The following is an 18,043-nucleotide window of genomic DNA, read 5'->3' as shown; positions in this document are numbered from 1 at the left end:
TGACCCAGGCACCATTCTGCAGACTGGGCAGGTAGGACTACATGGCTCAGGTGCTAAGCAATGAATGAGGTGGGTCATTTCTGCATCTTCCTTAGAGCCTGTTAGCATCACACCCTACTCCACTTCTACTTTATGTGCTTGCTCCAAGTAAGTGCATCATTTTGACCATGTTATACCTTTAATATAGTCTGAGACATCAGAAGGCACAGCTGTACTCCCAAACACACATTCACTGTACAACAGCTCACATGTTTCACATCACAACAAATGCTAAAGAATAGATAGTGTTGGTTCAAATTCATTTTGTCATCCAAATTCCATGGCCTGGAATTCAAGACATTTCACATGCATCTCCCAGAGCACTGTAGCTAAGTTTGCTGAGCATCCTAAGTCATCAGGAGAGGCATCCATGAGAGCACCCCAGGAGTCACTATTCTCATCGCACTGACAGAAGAGGAATCAGAGGCATGGAGCATTCAAGTGCATTGCAGGGACCTGACCCCTGGCCATGGCTATAGAGCCCATGCTATACCATTCAGGCTGTTTTCCAAACTGGCTCTTGCTGCTTCCAACACAAGCACAATGGAATTTGCTAAGCTGTAGTTCTTCTTATATACACCAGGATGTTTTGTCTTTCTAGGCCTTTGCGCATTTGATTTCTGCTTCTTGAAACATAGATCCCAATTTTTACCTCCTAGCTGGTGGTTTTCTACCTCTTTGTGGTAGAGACAGCTAATTCATTCCTTTGTTCTCCAACACCTTTCTCCCCTTTGAAAACAGCAGGCTGTACATGGATTGCTCTGCATGCAGGTATGCCTCCTCACTGGCTGCTACTCTAGAGAAGGACTGGACATCTTCATCCTGTTGTCCCCAGTGACCTGACCCCATATGTTTGAAACAAAGTCAGGATCTACATGTGTACATACACATGTGTACACAGTCACATGTAGTAAAGGCATGGACATATTAACTATATTAACCAGGAGCAAGGAGGGAAAAACTCACAGTCCTGGAATCAGAGACTTGGACCCAGAATATGACTGCATAATTTATTTAGAAGGTTATCATGAACAAATTAATCAATCTTTATTTCTTTGAATATTAAATGCAAAAAACAATGGTCGTTCACAGAGTAGTTACAAGCTAACAACAGTAATTATTAAAGTACCCAACCAAGCACTTGGCACAGAATACATGTTCAATAAATTGTAAGTGAAATAAAAATAACTGTGTTGAGTTCTGTGGAGGTAAGCTGAACACCAGGTGCTTTTATTATTGCCAGCTTTGAGGGAGACTCTCTGGAACTCAGTATAAACTGTGACAACAAAACAAAGAGGTTTATTCATGTGCAGCTTAGAAAAACTCATTTACCTACTTAATAGCCACCCATGATATGGACCATAAGCAATAAATGGGGTCTGAGGTAAGGTGTGGAATAACATTGAGGACTCATTCTTTTATCCTCATTGGAGATGGTCACAGAAGGTACAGTGCCCTCACCACTGAAGCAGACTACAGGTTTCAATTCAACTCCAACAGTTATTTGCTGGCATGACATTAATCTTTAGTGCCTTGTCATGTTTCCAAATCTTAGTTTTCTCATCTGCAAGTAGATGATTTTAGCATAGAAAATCTTTGGGTAGTCTTTTAGTTCCAAAGCCTTATGATTACTCATTACCCAGAAAGTGAAGTGTGTGTGTGTGTGTGTGTGTGTGTGTGTGTGTGTGTGTATTAAATCGCAAATGTGATTTCACGGCAGAGTCTCAGCTGTGCACATTGAATTCTTGGGCATTGGATTTAAAAAGCTAGAGGGCTGGCTGTACCATAACACCTGGTTCTTTCCCAGCTTTCTATCCCCAGGTAAAAAATAAGGTCTCAGCACTGGCAGTAACTCTGCAGTCCAGAAGCCCAGCTCTCCAAGAAATCTATGGAGCCTGAGAAGAGCAAACCCAAAGTCTTCTTCAACATGTGCTCTGGGGCCCTCTACCACACATGCAGCTGTTGGGCATGCACAGCTGCCAAGGTCTTGAGCAGGAACAGTTCTCATTAAACAAAGTCTCAACTTAAAACAATAAACTCAAAATCACATTAATAAATTCTTCCCTTCTTCTGATTCACATACAGAAACTCTCCGAGCTGTTTAGGAACTATCTGCTCAGGGACTAGCACTGCTTTCCTCCTCCCAGACTCCCAGGGTGGCTTAATCAGTGCTTCTAATCCCTCCATTTCTTGCCTGTGCTCTGCCTCTTTTTTTTTTTTTTTTTTTTTTTTTTTTTTTTTTTAAAGCACCCGCAGGTTCCCTGCTCCAGGCCAAAACCAGGGCCTGACTCCTCCATAGCATGGTTTGGCATTGGCAGTTGAAAGTTATGAATGCTCTGGTTCCTATGTACTCAGTGCCAATGTGTCCCCTGTATACTGTCTCCTGTGGGTTCCAGGTAATGTTTTCTACACTTCAAACCAGATTCCTAGCCTCAACCAGAAATTAAGGCTCAAAGATCTACATTTTTAAAAGGTTCATTCCTTGGATTTGGAAATTTCTATTTTTAAGTTCATAAAATTCTCCTCTATTTGTTATCTTAATGATTAATAAATTCAGCCATGTGCCGAGGACTGAATATATAGGATCTTTGCTGAATGACAGGCATACAAGGGGGAAAGTGATTCAATAGGAAAACTACAGAACCACACACCAGGGATCAATTGGAACTCTTCTAAAGGTGGGATTTAATTTGGAGGAGTTTCCACAGTGGAAGAAACATTTAGAATGTGTCCTGAAAGCTGAGTAGAACTGTCCAGTTTGGGTGGTGCTCCCCCAACAGTGAAGTGTGTGAGAAAAGGGAAAGAGGCAGGAAGTTCATGATGCCTAGGAAGAGGGCCAGATGCTCCGGGGCAACTTGACACCAGGAAGACAGAATGATAGGAAGGACCTTCCACCTGCCATCATTGTCCACTTTCATTTTTGTATTGAGTGACTATTTTTTTAGGGGAGTTCACATCTCAAAATATAACTTTAAAAATTACTAAGGTATTAGTGAAGGCCTCATTTTGGGCTATGTTCTGGCTCTGGGGAAAGAAGCTGAATTAATGAAGGGCACACTGTTATTTCAGGTGATTGGGGCCCAAATCAGACTTTTCAGTTTCACTGCTGGTGATATTTCTGGCTGCATAGTCACTGCTCATAGGGGTTGGACTGGCAGGATGTTTAGTGGCATCTTTGGCTTCTGTTTAGCCTATCCCAGCACTATTCACCACCCTCAGGTTTGATAAACCAAATTATCATAAGATGTTGGGGTAGGTGACAAACTCACCCCTGACTAAAAACCACTTTTCTAAAGGGGGAAAAAAAGTATGAGCTGAAGTTCAGTAAATCTCAAGTTCAAAGCTTTCTAAAATAATTTTGTACGGTTTTGGAAAAGTTAAATCTCTGTGTCTTGACTCGTCATATACAGAATGGGGGCTGACCTGTCTTACAGAACTGTAGTAAAAAGTGAAGATATGGTCTGTGAGTCTGTGAGGTGAGTCATTGGTACACAGCAGGCAAGGAAGGAATGGACCTAACAGTAGTACCAAGAATCGTGCTTGTGCTCATACTTGTTCTTATTAAAAATGCTCATGTTATCATTTTAATACTAGAAATAAAGTTTAATTGAAATTTAAAAGTGACAGTACACAAATAAGTTCTACTTTACCCAAAAGCAACAATGGCAGGATTTTTAAAAAGTACATTACTTAGTACTACTTCTCTAGGAATCCATGAATCCTCAAGTCTCAATTTTGAAATCATTTTTTATTTTGCCAAAGGTTCCCACACTTGGCAGAAATAACTGTAGTTATATTATTTATTTTCCTATTTTGTCTACAGGACTACAATTTCCCAAATGGTCCCCTTTTCTCATTCACCCTGTATCACCCCTATGAGGGAGTTGTTGCTTATCAACAGACATACACTGGAAAGTGTCTTGAGATTTACAACTTGTCTAGATAATATGTTGTATGTTGAATTCAAGAATATACTGGGTCACTAGAAGCTAGGAAGTTTGCTCAGAGGGCAAGAGTGCTTACCACATAAGCATAAGAGCCTGTATCTACATCAGTTTGGTTCCCCATTGCCCACATAAAACCTGAGCATCGCCATGCATGGTGGAGAATCACTGGGCCTCACTAACTGAAAAAAGCAGGTTTGGGTACAGTAAGAGACTCTATCTCAAAGAAGCAAAACAGAAAGGATGATAGAGATGGAAACTAAAGTTCTCTATCCATACTACACACGTGGGGAGTGGGTGTACACATGCACACATATGTTCATGGCCACAAAACACACCACACACACATGCTCCCCCCACACATACACCCAGAGAGAGAGAGAGAGAGAGCAAGACAAAAACATCTATCAGATCACATATTTATATTTCTGCAATTCTATATTAGTAGCAAAACTTGTGAGTTATGGAATTAGATGGCATGGGTACATGGGTTTAATCCCAAATTTCTACTCCACTGTTTGTCTTTCAGCAGTTACATGGTCTTGAGAGTCTCTGTTGTCTCATTTGACAAATAAAACAAAACACAGTCTATAAAATGCTGCTTTCAGAATTAAGTGTGAGACAACAAATAAAAGTCTATTCTTGTGTCTGTAACTCACCCTGAGACAACCAAGACTCAGGGTATCCTGGACAAAATAAAGGGCCACATATGTGCCCTTGCTGTGCTACAAAACTGATTCCATGTGAATTCCAATGTGTCCTAGGACAAAGCTGAAATTAAAAAAAAAGAGAGAGATTATTTACTGCTAGTATGTTTCTTCATCAAACATGCTACATTTCAAATATGTGATATTTATAAATAAATACTCCCGGAATCACTTAACTGAAAGCTGCTGCCGGCCTACCCTCTCTTCTAGAACACAGATAATGGTGAGATAAGAAATTGGCGTGGTTTATTGCTCACTGGAACAAACTGTGCTTTGCTTTAGCAGAGAATGGACCAGAAGTTCTTTTTCCAAGACTGGCTAAACAAGTTTTTTCTGCCATTAATAAAATGGAGAATGAGGAGGGAAGAAAAAGGAAGGAAAGAAAGGGTGAGGAAGGGGAGGAAAAAGGAGGAAGAAGAAGGAAGAGGAGGAGAATGGAGGGAAGAGAGAAAGAAAGAGAAGGAAAGATGAAGAAGAAGAGAGGGGAAAGGAAGAAAGAGGAGGAAGAGGGGAAAAATTCAAAATCCTTATTTTGGTTTGACTCTGCAACTCAGATGAGCAATTTGAGCCAGTTCAACATCTGGCAAAGAATCCAGCATTGGTAATCAAAGAGCCATGTTAAACCTAGCCACAAAGTTTGTTTTTAACCAAATTGGCTCATGTAATGGGAAGATAAAGGTTAGAGATTTCTATACATCCAGGAGTAGCTCAAGGACTGCTTCAAACAAATCTTTTTGTTCCTACTGAAATGAGCCAGGTACATGTACTGTAAGTGGACTTTTTTTTTTTTTGTTTTTTTTTAGTTTATGGCTTAATGGATTAGCAAGCAGCTCTCTCACACCAAAGTATCAAAAATACAAATTTGAAGCATAAGGAAAAATATTTTTATTTATTTCTTAAATGTCCACATTAATAAAATCACATGGTCCATGTGTAATATCCTGACAACATTTAAGTAATACAATAAATACTACTTTATTAAATGATAAGTCAAATATCAAATGACCTAACATTATGGAAAATGCTACTCAATTCTCTCCTTTCTACTTTATTGATCTGGGCACATGCACATATGCCAGGAAACAAAAGATAGAATCTTGCAGTATTTTCACAATAATAATTAATTTTTCCACCACAAATTAAAGTAGCTCACACAGTTTTGTCTGGTAACACAAAAAGGGACCATTCCTACAGTCACAGTAGCCCTGTAGTCTTTGTATTGAGAGGATGTTCTGCCTCTCAGCTGAAATGGACATTCCCAGTGCAGGTAATACTATTCATTCATTCACTGAAGATGAATTCAGTAAGGGTCTTTTGTGTGGAAAGCACTCCACATGCTGTTGAGGATGAAATGACAATATGCTAAAAGAACCTGTAGACTAGTAGATGAGACAGTGTTGCACGCATAAACCTGTAAACACAAGACACAGCAGGAACAAAGGGAAAGGAGGGCTTAATTTAGCTCTGGCACTCAGGGAATGCTTCCTAAGGAAGACGGTACCATCTTCAAGCTCTGTAGATAATCAGGAGTTTGTTTGAGACGGGCCTCAGAGAGATGAGGCTGTCATTTACTTTCAGGACCGTTGGGGTGCTGGAGCCAAGAACAGACCTGAAGCAAATTTAAAGCTATTTTTATAAGCTAGAAAAATATCAGCAGCGGGATCCCTGGCCAGAACCACCCCCACAAAGCACAAACGAAGCTACTCCTATCTGCTGGCTGGCTGTTGGGGAACTCACTAACCAGCACCTTAGGAACAAAATGTTCTTTTATCTTTGGTTTTCATTCCTATAAAGCCCTTCCTCTGTTTCCAGAGCTGGAAAACACATGCATTTGGTTGTATTTGCTTCATGGATCTTTATTCTCCTATTCCAGGTTGTCCTTCAGAATGAGGGTACATGGGGTATTTCCTCAAAGCTAAGGGCTTTCCTTCTACAAGTGAAAGTTTAAGGTCAACAGTAGGTCATGCCAGGCTGGCATGTGACATGATCATGGTCATCAGGGCCTGTTTGTGAGAAGCCTGGGTGGTGTCACATCCCACTCCAAAGCTGGGCTCTTATTGACATGAGAAGTCTCTCAGCACAGAGTTCATTGAACCAATTCTTAAGGCTGTTTCTGACCTAAACCTACACTGACTCTTAGGATGGTGAAATCCTGCATTCTGTTACGGATGGCTGGAGGACCATCAGGGCATGTTCAGTGGGGAGAAAAAGTCAGAGTCCAAAGTTCTGTTCCACCTGCCTAATCATAGGGAAGAGTGTTCTGTTGAGGGATATTGCCCAGCAGGAAAGCAATTTGGAGACCTACATTTATGAAGCTCTTACTTTGGGCCAGGCATTACGATGGTTCTGGAGCAAGGAAGTCAGAGAGAGGACTAATTACTGGGTGCCTATCATGCGGCACATGCCATCTACTTTAATTATAAAAATCAGCAGGTTCTGATTATAATCCCAAGAAGGGTCATTGCTAACTCTTCCCATGGAAGAGGAAACAAAAATGCCCTGCTGGCAAAACAAGAAGTTCATCCATATCTTTCTGTGTGTGGCATGCCCTGGCTATGGTGCCATAACAGGTCTCAGGAGACTTGCTGTCCCAAACCTACATCATGAAGCTACATACGTGAGACAGCTCTCCAGAAGGAATGGTACCTGTCATGTCTGCTCACTGCTGATAATCTCCAGACCTGCAACAGACAGGTCTGCAGGAACTTGATGTTTACCTTCAGTGCATCTATGGTCAAGTCAATGGATGTTTTTTTGTTTTAGAACTTTCAAGGCCTTGCTTCCCCTCTCTCTGTACCTCAATAGAGAGGCAAGGGAGAAAATAAGAGGGAATATTTGCTGTTAGGCCCTGTGTCCTTCCCTGACACCCTAATCCTGAAACAGCTGTGAGGGAAAGCCTAAGAACACAGAAAGAAAAAATATTAAAGGTCATTCTGTGCTCTTACCTTGTCTGGCGGCAGCAAGAATTTCCTTCCTCTGTCCTTCCCAGCCACTGTCTGACCTAACCTCTGCTCTTCAAGAATCTAGGGTCTTATTCTGTCTTCAAATTTTAAAAACTTTACTTTGGGAAGATAGGCCGGGGCCTCCCTAACTTGGAAGCACTTAGGAAAAGGAGGCCTAAGCCAAAGATTTTGGAGGTTAAAATTTCTGTGACTGAGCATCTACCTGTATTAAAGAAACTGATTGGGTCATCTGGCCATCACCCTCTTGGAAGATACAGTATGTCCTGACCTGAAGCATGAGGTGTGTTTTGGCACAACTCTTTGAGATGTTATAGAAACTGATAAGGAAACCACAGTTCCTGAGGCTCCCCAACTCATGGCTCTCTTTGTTTTAGCATATAGAGGTCTCAGCCAAGAGCCTGTCACCTGAATGAGGGAGGATGGTTGAGACTGCCACCGAAGGAACAGTTGCAAAAGCCTCATGGAGAAAGCTTCCCTGGATCCACTGGTGATCTGCATGTCAAGATTATTTCAGGACAGGGAAATTTAAAGTTTACGAAGACAGGAAGTTTTGTGTTAGTACTTGAAAGCCAAAATTATGACATTCCCCCAGTAGTGCAAATGTGCTGAGAGAAACACTGTTGCCTGTGGTCAAAGGTTACAACACATACCAGCCAACCAGTCCTCATGCAGCATTGGTTGTTTGCTCTTTCTTTGAACCAGAGCCTAAGGATGGAAAGATGATCAGCATAGACACCTCTCGGTGATGAGAACCATCCTGCTTCTACATAAGCTACACAGCAGAATGAGGTATTTAGTCGCCTGTATTGGGGAAACAGATCAACCTCTATGCATTAATAGTACCACTCATGGGCTGGAGAGATGGCTTAGCGGTTAAGTGCTTGCCTGTGAAGCCTAAGGACCCCAGTTCGAGGCTCGGTTCCCCAGGTCCCACATTAGCCAGATGCACCAGGGGGCGCATGCATTTGGAGTTCGTTTGCAGAGGCTGGAAGCCCTGACGTGCCCATTCTCTCTCTCTCCCTCATTTGTCTTTCTCTCTGTGTCTGTCACTGTCAAATAAAAAAAAAAAATAAAAAAAAATAATACCACTCATTCAATCAATTTACCAACCACCTCTCAATGTACCACAGAAGTCTTACCACAGATGAATAATGTCCCTGTCCTTAAGAATTCATAATGTGACAGAAATGACATCCAGATAAACCATGAAATTACAATAAAATGTGATCATTTCTTCAGATAAATAAAACTAATAAAAGGAGTATGATTTAGAGAATTTCTAAATCTGAATGTTCCCTGGACACCTCTGTAGAGGAAAGAGCATGTGGTAAGGAACCTAAAAACAGAGGGAGTTACCCAAACGGGAATAAATGTGGATCTCAACAATTGCCACTGTGACATGTGGCGAGCTGGGGTCTCTAAGGTGTTTTGCTATGGGGGTAGGTTCATTATTAACATAGTGGATTTCCCATACATGGAAGAGTTCTGCTCCCTTCCCTTCTGTTTGAGTGCTCACTGTCCTTCCACCTCCTGCCATAGGATGACATAGTAAGTCCTCTTGCTAGATAGATGTGAGCATCTTGGCCTTGGATGGCCAGGCTACACAACTATAAAAAATAAATCTCCAGTCTTCATGTCCTCAGCCTCGAGCATTCTGTTACAGCAAGAAAAAGTGGACCAAGACTGTGGCCAATCATTTCTGAGCAGAAAAACACATGTTCCAAGACACACACATGTAAATAAATGGACTGGACTCTGATAACACAATATATGATAGCAACTGAAGAAGACAGCCCTTGCCTATATTATAAGATATGAATCAAGAATTGGGAGTCTCACTGTATGTCGAGGCCAGCCCTGGACTCCTGGCCTGAAGCATGCCTCAGCCTTCCAGTTGGCTGAGGCCATAAGTGTATGCACTATGCATGACTAAGGTTTTGTGACAGTGATCCATTACGAAAATATCACATTACACAGGCACAGACACACAGTGAAGACAGGTCTGAGACACAGGGCTTGGTTGCCTGTATGAGATGTACGCAGATGTGCTGAGCCCCATTCTATCCTGTTGGGTACTGTTCTGTTCTGAAAATTCAGTGGTCAAGACTATTAAATTTACCTCATAAATTATGATCCATAGTTCAAGACAAATGCTGTTACAATGAAAGGCCAGGAAAAATATATTTCTATAATAAAATTGAGAGATCCTGACACAGCAGTCAAAAATCAAAAGAAGACTTCTGTTTAAGATGGCAGCATAGGAACCACCATGCCAAAGTAGCCTAAGGGAGAAAAAGCCAAAAAAAAAAAAAAAAAGATGATGGTGGCATAGGAACCATGCCAAAACAGCCTAGGGGAGAAAAAGCCAAAAACAAATAAACAAACGAAAAAAATCCCCAGCAAAATACTCTCTTCTACTAAAAAGTGAGGTGTATAAGAAATTACCAACTGCAGCAGAGAAGTAGGAGAGATCCAAAGCAATGCAAGGAGATGTGGCTTCAGCAGATGTGATTCCAGCATCAGAGGCACCAGGTCCATGTGGCTCCAGCTGTAAGGCTCGGCCTGAGCCACAGAAAAAGCCAGGTGAGGAGACTCAACACTCACACTGGAGCTTCTCGCAAACTCAAGAAACATGAAGGGAGGAGGAGCAGCACGTGAGGAAGATGACCGTGAGGATCAGTGGCAAAACATCAGCCACCATCCACAGCTTCCCCTCTCCCACCACCAACATAAGCGCCAGCAAGCGCCAGAGACCTGGGGAAGGGAGTCACCTACACAGCACCTGACAGGCTATCAGAGCAGTGATCCAGTGACCTAGCCAGCCTACCTGAACCCACAGCGCAACTAAGAGGGACCCAAGCAGGAGCACAGCATAACTGAGACCAAAGCCACCCCAAAAGGTAACTGGGATTACAACAGGGAAGGGAAGGTATCACATGGTCACAAGCTGACTTGGAACCCTCAGCAGACCAGAAATCTTAGCCTCCTACTTGACAGGATTAAGGGTGTGGGGCAACATACATCATAAGGGACTGTGATTTTGTTTAATGATCTGGTAGTCATAATACCTACTTTTGCATAAATACTCTGTGCTGTTTTTCTTTTTCTTTTCTTTTTTCTTTTCTTTTTTTTTGGTTTTTCGAGGTAGGGTCTCATTCTAGCTCCAGGCTCACCTGGAATTCACTATGTAGTCTCAGAGGGGCCTCGAACTCACGGCAATCCTCCTACCTCTGCCTCCCGAGTGCTGGGATTAAAGGTGTGCACCACCATGCCTGGCCCATTTGTGCTGCTTTTCATTGAAGGTGTACATTGTTTAGTTGAATTTTAGATTCTGCCTGTATTTTGTTCCACTCAGCCTACTTGAATACTCTCATAAGCAAGCAAACGCAACATCTAGGGTCACTTTTGTAGTTACTCTGAGAGTCTTAAGAGCCACACCTAGCACCTTAAGCTAGCACCTGAAGATGTATAATAATCAGATTGATTGATAATCTAATAATACTTCAGCTAATTAGAAAATCCAAGCATTAAATTAATCAATGATGCAAAAATATGTACATTATAACAGAAGAAACACCAAAAATCAAAATAATATAAATTCACCAAAAAGTATTAATGTATCAGAAATAACCTACAGTGAGACAGTTTTAGAGTAAATGCCGGAGAAAGATTTCAAAAGAATGATTATAAATATGACAAAGACATCAGGGAGGAAATCAATGGAATTAAAGAAGAAATCAAAGAAGACACAGGAAACCAATGTAATATTTAACATAATAAAGGCTGTTTATGATAAGCCTACAGCCAACATAACACTAAATGGAGAAAAACTTGAAGCTTTTCCCCTAAAATCAGGAACAAGACAAGGGATTCTACTATCTCCTAGTACTTGAAGTCTTAGCCATAGCAATAAATCAAAAGATACACATAGGCGGGATTTTCCCCTCACACCGCGCTATCCGCAACTCGGAAACATGAGGGGAGAGTGGCAGCGAGCAACAGAGGAGCAGACCGTGAGGTAGAACACGTGGAACAGCGAGACAACCAGAGCAGCCGTGGCTCCCTCCCCTCCCCCACCGCCTGAGCCCAGCTCCAGTGAACACAGCAGAGGCCCGGGACCGGCCACCCCAACTTTGGCTGACAGCGGGACCCAAGCAGGAGCAGAGTTCGGCAGCAACTTCAGCGGCTCCAGCACGGGTACCAGTGGCCCCAGCAGCAGCGGACCCAGGAGCGGCAGCGGCGGCAGATCCCGCAGCAGCGGCTTCGGGGGGAGCAGCGGCGGTGGACACGGCAGCGGCAGCTTCAGCAGCGGTGGTGGCTCCGGTGGTGGCAGCTACGGCAGCAGCAGAGGCAGCAGCAGCGGCTCGGTTTGCCCCGTAGGAAAAGCAAGTGCCCAGCTCCAGAAATCAGAACAGCAGCCCGACGACCCAGGCAGCAACTTGACTGAGACCAAAATCACCCAAGGTAACTGGGATTGCACCAGGGAAGGGTCTCACTTGGTCACAAGCTGACTTGGATCCCTCAACAGACCAGAAGTCTAAACCTCTTTGTTGATAGAGGATCTGGTCATTATAATAACTACTCTTGCATACATACTCGGGGCTGTTTTTGATTGAATGTGTACAGTGTTTAGTTAAATTTTAGAATCTACCTGTATTTTATTCCACTCAGCCTGCTTGAATACTCCTATAGCAGGGAAACTCAACCCCTAAGAACATCTTTGTAGATACTCTGAGAGTCTTAAGAGCCACACCTAATACCTTAAGGTCCTACCCGGAAAATATATTACATCAAATCAATTGATACAGCTAAGAATACACAGCTGGCTAGAAAATCCAAGCATTAACTTAATCCAAGATGCAAAAATATATACATTATAACACAAGAAACACTAAAAAGCAAGACGATATAAATCCACCTAAAAGTATTAATGCATCAGAAATGTCCTCCAGTGAGAAAGAGTTAGAGGAAATGCCTGAGAAAGAGTTCAAAAGAATAATTATAAATATGTTCAAAGAGGTCAAAGAACACATGAAAACAATCAAAGAAGAAATCAAAGAGGAAATCAAAGGAATCAAAGAAGAGGCAGGACACCAATTTAATGAAATAAAGAAGGCAATACAAGACATAAATAGGGAAATAGAAATAATAAAGAAAAACCAGTCAGAATTACTAGCAATGAAGAACACAGTTAATGAAATAAAAAACTCTGTAGAAAATCTCACCAGTAGGATGGATGGGGGAGAGGACAGAATAGCTATACTAGAAGATAGTGGCAGACCTAATGCAGTCCAACAAAGAGAAAGACAAACTTATAGAAAAGTATGAGTGGGAATTTCAAGATATTCGGGACACTATGAGAAGATCCAATATAAGAATTCAGGGCATAGTAGAAGGAGAAGAACTCCACTCCAGAGGCATAGTAGGCATCTTCAACAAAATCATAGAGGAAAATTTCCCCCAAATTGGGAAAGAGGTGCCAATACAGATACAGGAAGCCTTTAGAACCCCAGCCAGACAAAACCCAGAAAGAACCTCTCCTCGCCATATTATAATCAAACTTCCAAACACACAAACCAAAGAAAAAATATTGAAAGCAGTTAGAGAGAAAAATCAAGTTACCTACAAAAGCAAGCCCATCAGGATTACAGCAGATTATTCAACACAAACTTTTAAAGCCAGAAGGGCTTGGAGTGATATATTCCAAGTTCTGAAAGATAACAACTGTCAACCAAGGTTACTTTATCCTGCAAAGTTATCCATTCAAATAGATGGAGAAATAAAGACATTCCATGACAAAAGCAGGTTAAAGGAGTATTTGAAGACAAAACCAGCTCTACAGAAAATACTTGATAGAATCCTCCATGCTGAACAAAAGGAAAAGCACACATATAAGGAACCTAGAAAAAACAAGCTATACTCAAATACCAGTTAACAGAAAAGAGCACAGGTAGAACCAGTAACACATCACACACACACAAAAATGGCAAACATAAATACACACCTTTCAATAATATCTCTTAATATCAACGGTCTCAAGCCCCCAACGAAAAGACATAGATTTGCAGACTGGGTTAAAAAGCAGGATCCTACAATTTGTTGTCTCCAAGAAACTCACCTTTCTACAAAGGATAGACATTAACTTAGGGTGAAAGGTTGGAAGACGGTGTTTCAAGCAAATGGGCCTAGAAAACAAGCAGGGGTTGCTATCCTAATATCAGGACAGGGTAGACTTTAGTCCGACGTTAGTCAAGAAAGATAAGGAAGGTCACTTTATATTGATTAAGGGCACACTCCAACAGGAGGACATTACAATCCTAAACATATATGCACCTAACATGGGGGCTCCCAAATTCGTCAAACAAACACTATTGGAACTAAGGTCACAGATAACACCAAACACAGTGGTGGTGGGTGACTTTAACACCCCACTCTCATCAATTGACAGGTCATCCAGGGAAAGAATAAACAGAGAGGCATCTGGACTAAATGAGGTCATAGAAGGAATGGACCTAACAGATATATACAGGACATTTCATCCAAAGGCTGCAGAATATACATTCTTTTCAGCAGCACATGGAACATTCTCTAAAATAGACCATATATTAGGACACAAAGCAAATCTTAACAAATTCAGGAAAATTGAAATAATTCCTTGCATTCTATCTGACCACAATGGAATTAAACTACAAATCAGTAGCAAGAAAGGCTATAGAGCATACACAAAATCATGGAAACTAAACAATACACTACTAAATGATGAGTGGATCAATGAAGAAATCAAAAAGGAAATCAAAAAATTTATAGAGTCAAATGATAACGAGAACACAACATACCAAAATCTCTGGGACACAATGAAGGCAGTTCTAAGAGGTAAATTTATAGCCTTAAGTACCTATATTAAGAAATTAGAAAGGTCGCAAGTAAACGACCTAATGCTTCGCCTTAAAGCTTGGAAAAAGAAGAACAAGGCAAACCAAAAATTAGTAGACGGGAAGAAATAATAAGGATTAGGGCAGAAATTAATGAAATAGAAACAAAAAGAACAATCCAAAGAATTAATGAAACAAAGAGTTGGTTCTTTGAAAGGATAAACAAGATTGATAAACCCTTAGCAAATCTGACCAAAAGAAAGAGAGAAGAGACACAAATTAATAAAATCAGAGATGAACAAGGTAACATCACAACAGATTCCAGAGAAATTCAAAAAATCATAGGGACATACTATAAAAGCATATACTGCACAAAGTATGAAAATCTGAAAGAAATGGATGATTTCCTTGATCTATATGACCTACCTAAATTAAATCAAAATGAGATTAATCACTTAAATAGACCTATAACAAACATGGAGATCCGAACAGTTATCAATAATCTCCCAACTAAAAAAAGCCCAGGCCCGGATGGATTCACTGCTGAATTTTACCAGACTTTTAAGGAAGAGCTAACACCATTGATTCTTAAGCTTTTCCAGGAAATAGAAAAAGAAGGAATTCTACCAAACTCCTTCTATGAGGCCAGCATCACCCTGATACCAAAACCAGGCAAAGATAGAACAAAAAAAGAAAATTACAGACCAATCTCCCTCATGAACATAGATGCAAAAATTCTCAACAAAATATTGGCAAACAGAATACAAGAGTATATCAAAAAGATCATTCACCCTGACCAAGTAGGCTTTATCCCAGAGATGCAGGGATGGTTCAACATACACAAATCTATAAATGTAATACATTACATAAACGGGTTGAAGGACAAAAATCACATGATCATCTCATTAGATGCAGAGAAAGCATTTGACAAAATCCAACATCACTTCATGATAAAAGTCCTACAGAGACTGGGAATAGAAGGAACATATCTCAATATAATAAAGGCTATTTATGTCAAGCCTACAGCCAACATATTACTAAATGGGGAAAAACTGGAAGCTTTTCCACTAAAATCAGGAACAAGACAAGGGTGTCCACTGTCCCCACTTCTATTTAATATAGTTTTGGAAGTCTTAGCCATAGCAATAAGGCAAGAGACACACATAAAAGGGATACAAATTGGAAAGGAAGAAATCAAGTTATCATTATTTGCAGATGACATGATTCTATACATAAAGGACCCTAAAGACTCTACTAGCAAGCTGTTAGAGCTGATCAAAACCTACAACAATGTAGCAGGATACAAAATAAATACACAGAAATCAGTAGCCTTCATATATGCTAACAACAAACACACAGAGGATGAAATCAGAGAATCACTCCCATTCACAATTGCATCAAAAAAAATAAAATACCTTGGAATAAACCTAACCAAGGAAGTAAAGAATCTCTACAATGAGAACTTTAAAACACTCAAGCGAGAAATTGCAGAAGACACTAGAAAGTGGAGAAACATCCCTTGTTCCTGGATTGGAAGAATCAATATTGTGAAAATGGCAATCTTACCTAAAGCAATCTACACATTTAATGCAATCCCTATCAAAATTCCAAAGGCTTTCTTCATGGAAATAGAAAAAACAATCCAAAAATTCATTTGGAATCACAAAAAACCTCGAATATCTAAAATAATACTGAGCAACAAAAAAGAGGCTGGTGGTATCACCATACCTGATTTTAACCTATACTACAGAGCCATAGTAACAAAAACAGCATGGTACTGGCACAAAAACAGACATGTAGATCAGTGGAACAGAATAGAGGACCCAGATGTAAGCCCAAGTAACTATAGCCACCTGATATTTGATAAAAATGCCAAAAATACTCATTGGAGAAGAGACAGCCTCTTCAGCAAATGGTGTTTTGAAAACTGGATAAATATCTGCAGAAGGATGAAAATAGATTCTTCTCTCTCGCCATGCACAAGAATTAAGTCCAAATGGATTAAAGACCTTAACATCAGACCGGAAACTTTGAATCTGCTAGAGGAAAAAGTAGGGGAAACCCTTCAACATATTGGTCTTGACAAAGACTTTCTGAATACAACCCCAATTGCTCAGGCAATAAAACCACAGATTAACCACTGGGACCTAATGAAATTACAAAGATTTTGCACCGCAAAGGACACAGTGAAAAAAGCAAAGAGGCAACCTACAGAAAGGGAAAAAATCTTTGCCAGCTATATATCTGATAGAGGATTAATATCTAGGATATACAAAGAACTCAAAAAGTTAAATAATAAGGAATCAAACAAGCCAATCAAAAAATGGGCTATGGAGCTAAATAGAGAGTTCTCAAAGGAAGAAATACGAATGGCATATAAGCATCTACAAAAATGTTCTACATCACTAGTCATCAGGGAAATGCAGTTTAAAACTACATTGAAATTCCATCTCACTCCTGTCAGATTGGCCACCATCATGAAAACAAATGATCATAAATGATGGCGGGGATGTGGAAAAAAAGGAACCCTTCTGCACTGCTGGTGGGAATGCAATCTGGTCCAGCCATTGTGGAAAACAGTGTGGAGGTTCCTAAAGCAGCTAGAGATTGATCTACCATATGACCCAGCTATAGCGCTCCTAGGCATATATCCAAAGGACTCATCTCATTTCCTTAGAAGTACATGCTCAACCATGTTTATTGCTGCTCAATTTATAATAGCTGGGAAATGGAACCAGCCTAGATGTCCCTCAACAGATGAGTGGATAATGAAGATGTGGTACATTTATACAATGGAGTTCTACTCAGCGGTAAAGAAAAATGAAGTTATGAAATTTGCAGAAAAATGGATGGACCTGGAAAGTATTATACTAAGTTAGGTAACCCAGGCCCAGAAAGCCAAGCGCCACATGTTCTCTCTCATATGTGGATCCTAGCTACAGATGACTGGGCTTCTGCGTGAGAATGAAAATACTTAGTAGCAGAGGCCAGTAAGTTGAAAAGGAGACATAAAGGGTGGAGAAAGGAAGGGAGGAGGATACTTAATAGGTTGATATTGTATATATGTAATTACAATGATTGTAATGGGGAGGTAATATGATGGAGAATGGAATTTCAAACGGGAAAGTGTGGGGGTGGGGTGGGAGGGAATTACCATGGGATATATTTTATAATCATGGAAAATGTTAATAAAAATTAAAAAAAAAAGATACACATAAAAGGGATACAAATAAGAAAGGAAGAGCCCAAGGTATCATTATTTGCAGATGACATGATTCTATATATAAAGTACCCTAAAGACTCTACCAGCAAACTGTCAGAGCTAATAAACCTGTATAGCCATGTAGGAGGATGCAAAGTAAAGACACAGAAATCAGTAGCTTTTCTATATGTTAACAACAAACATGCAGAGATAAAAATCAGAGAATCACTTCCTTTCACAATTGCATCAAAAAAATAAATAAAGTAGCTTGGCCAGGTGTGGTGGTGTATGCATTTAATCCCAGCACTCAGGAGGC

The 18,043-nt window shown here is 40.6% G+C and overlaps 1 protein-coding gene across 9 annotated transcripts in view; it reads right to left on the bottom strand.

Moving 5' to 3' along the window:
* The window catches only part of Fggy (FGGY carbohydrate kinase domain containing), a 492,311-nt gene that overhangs the window by 196,313 nt on the left and 277,955 nt on the right, over nt 1-18,043 (bottom strand). The gene's annotated exons all lie outside the window — the stretch shown is intronic.

Source organism: Jaculus jaculus, chromosome 5 (genome assembly GCF_020740685.1).
Source record: "Jaculus jaculus isolate mJacJac1 chromosome 5, mJacJac1.mat.Y.cur, whole genome shotgun sequence".
In the NCBI taxonomy this organism is placed as follows: Eukaryota; Metazoa; Chordata; class Mammalia; order Rodentia; family Dipodidae; genus Jaculus; species Jaculus jaculus.
The sequence above is the reverse complement of the archived record's forward strand: the minus strand, read 5'-3'. Positions and strand labels throughout refer to the sequence as shown.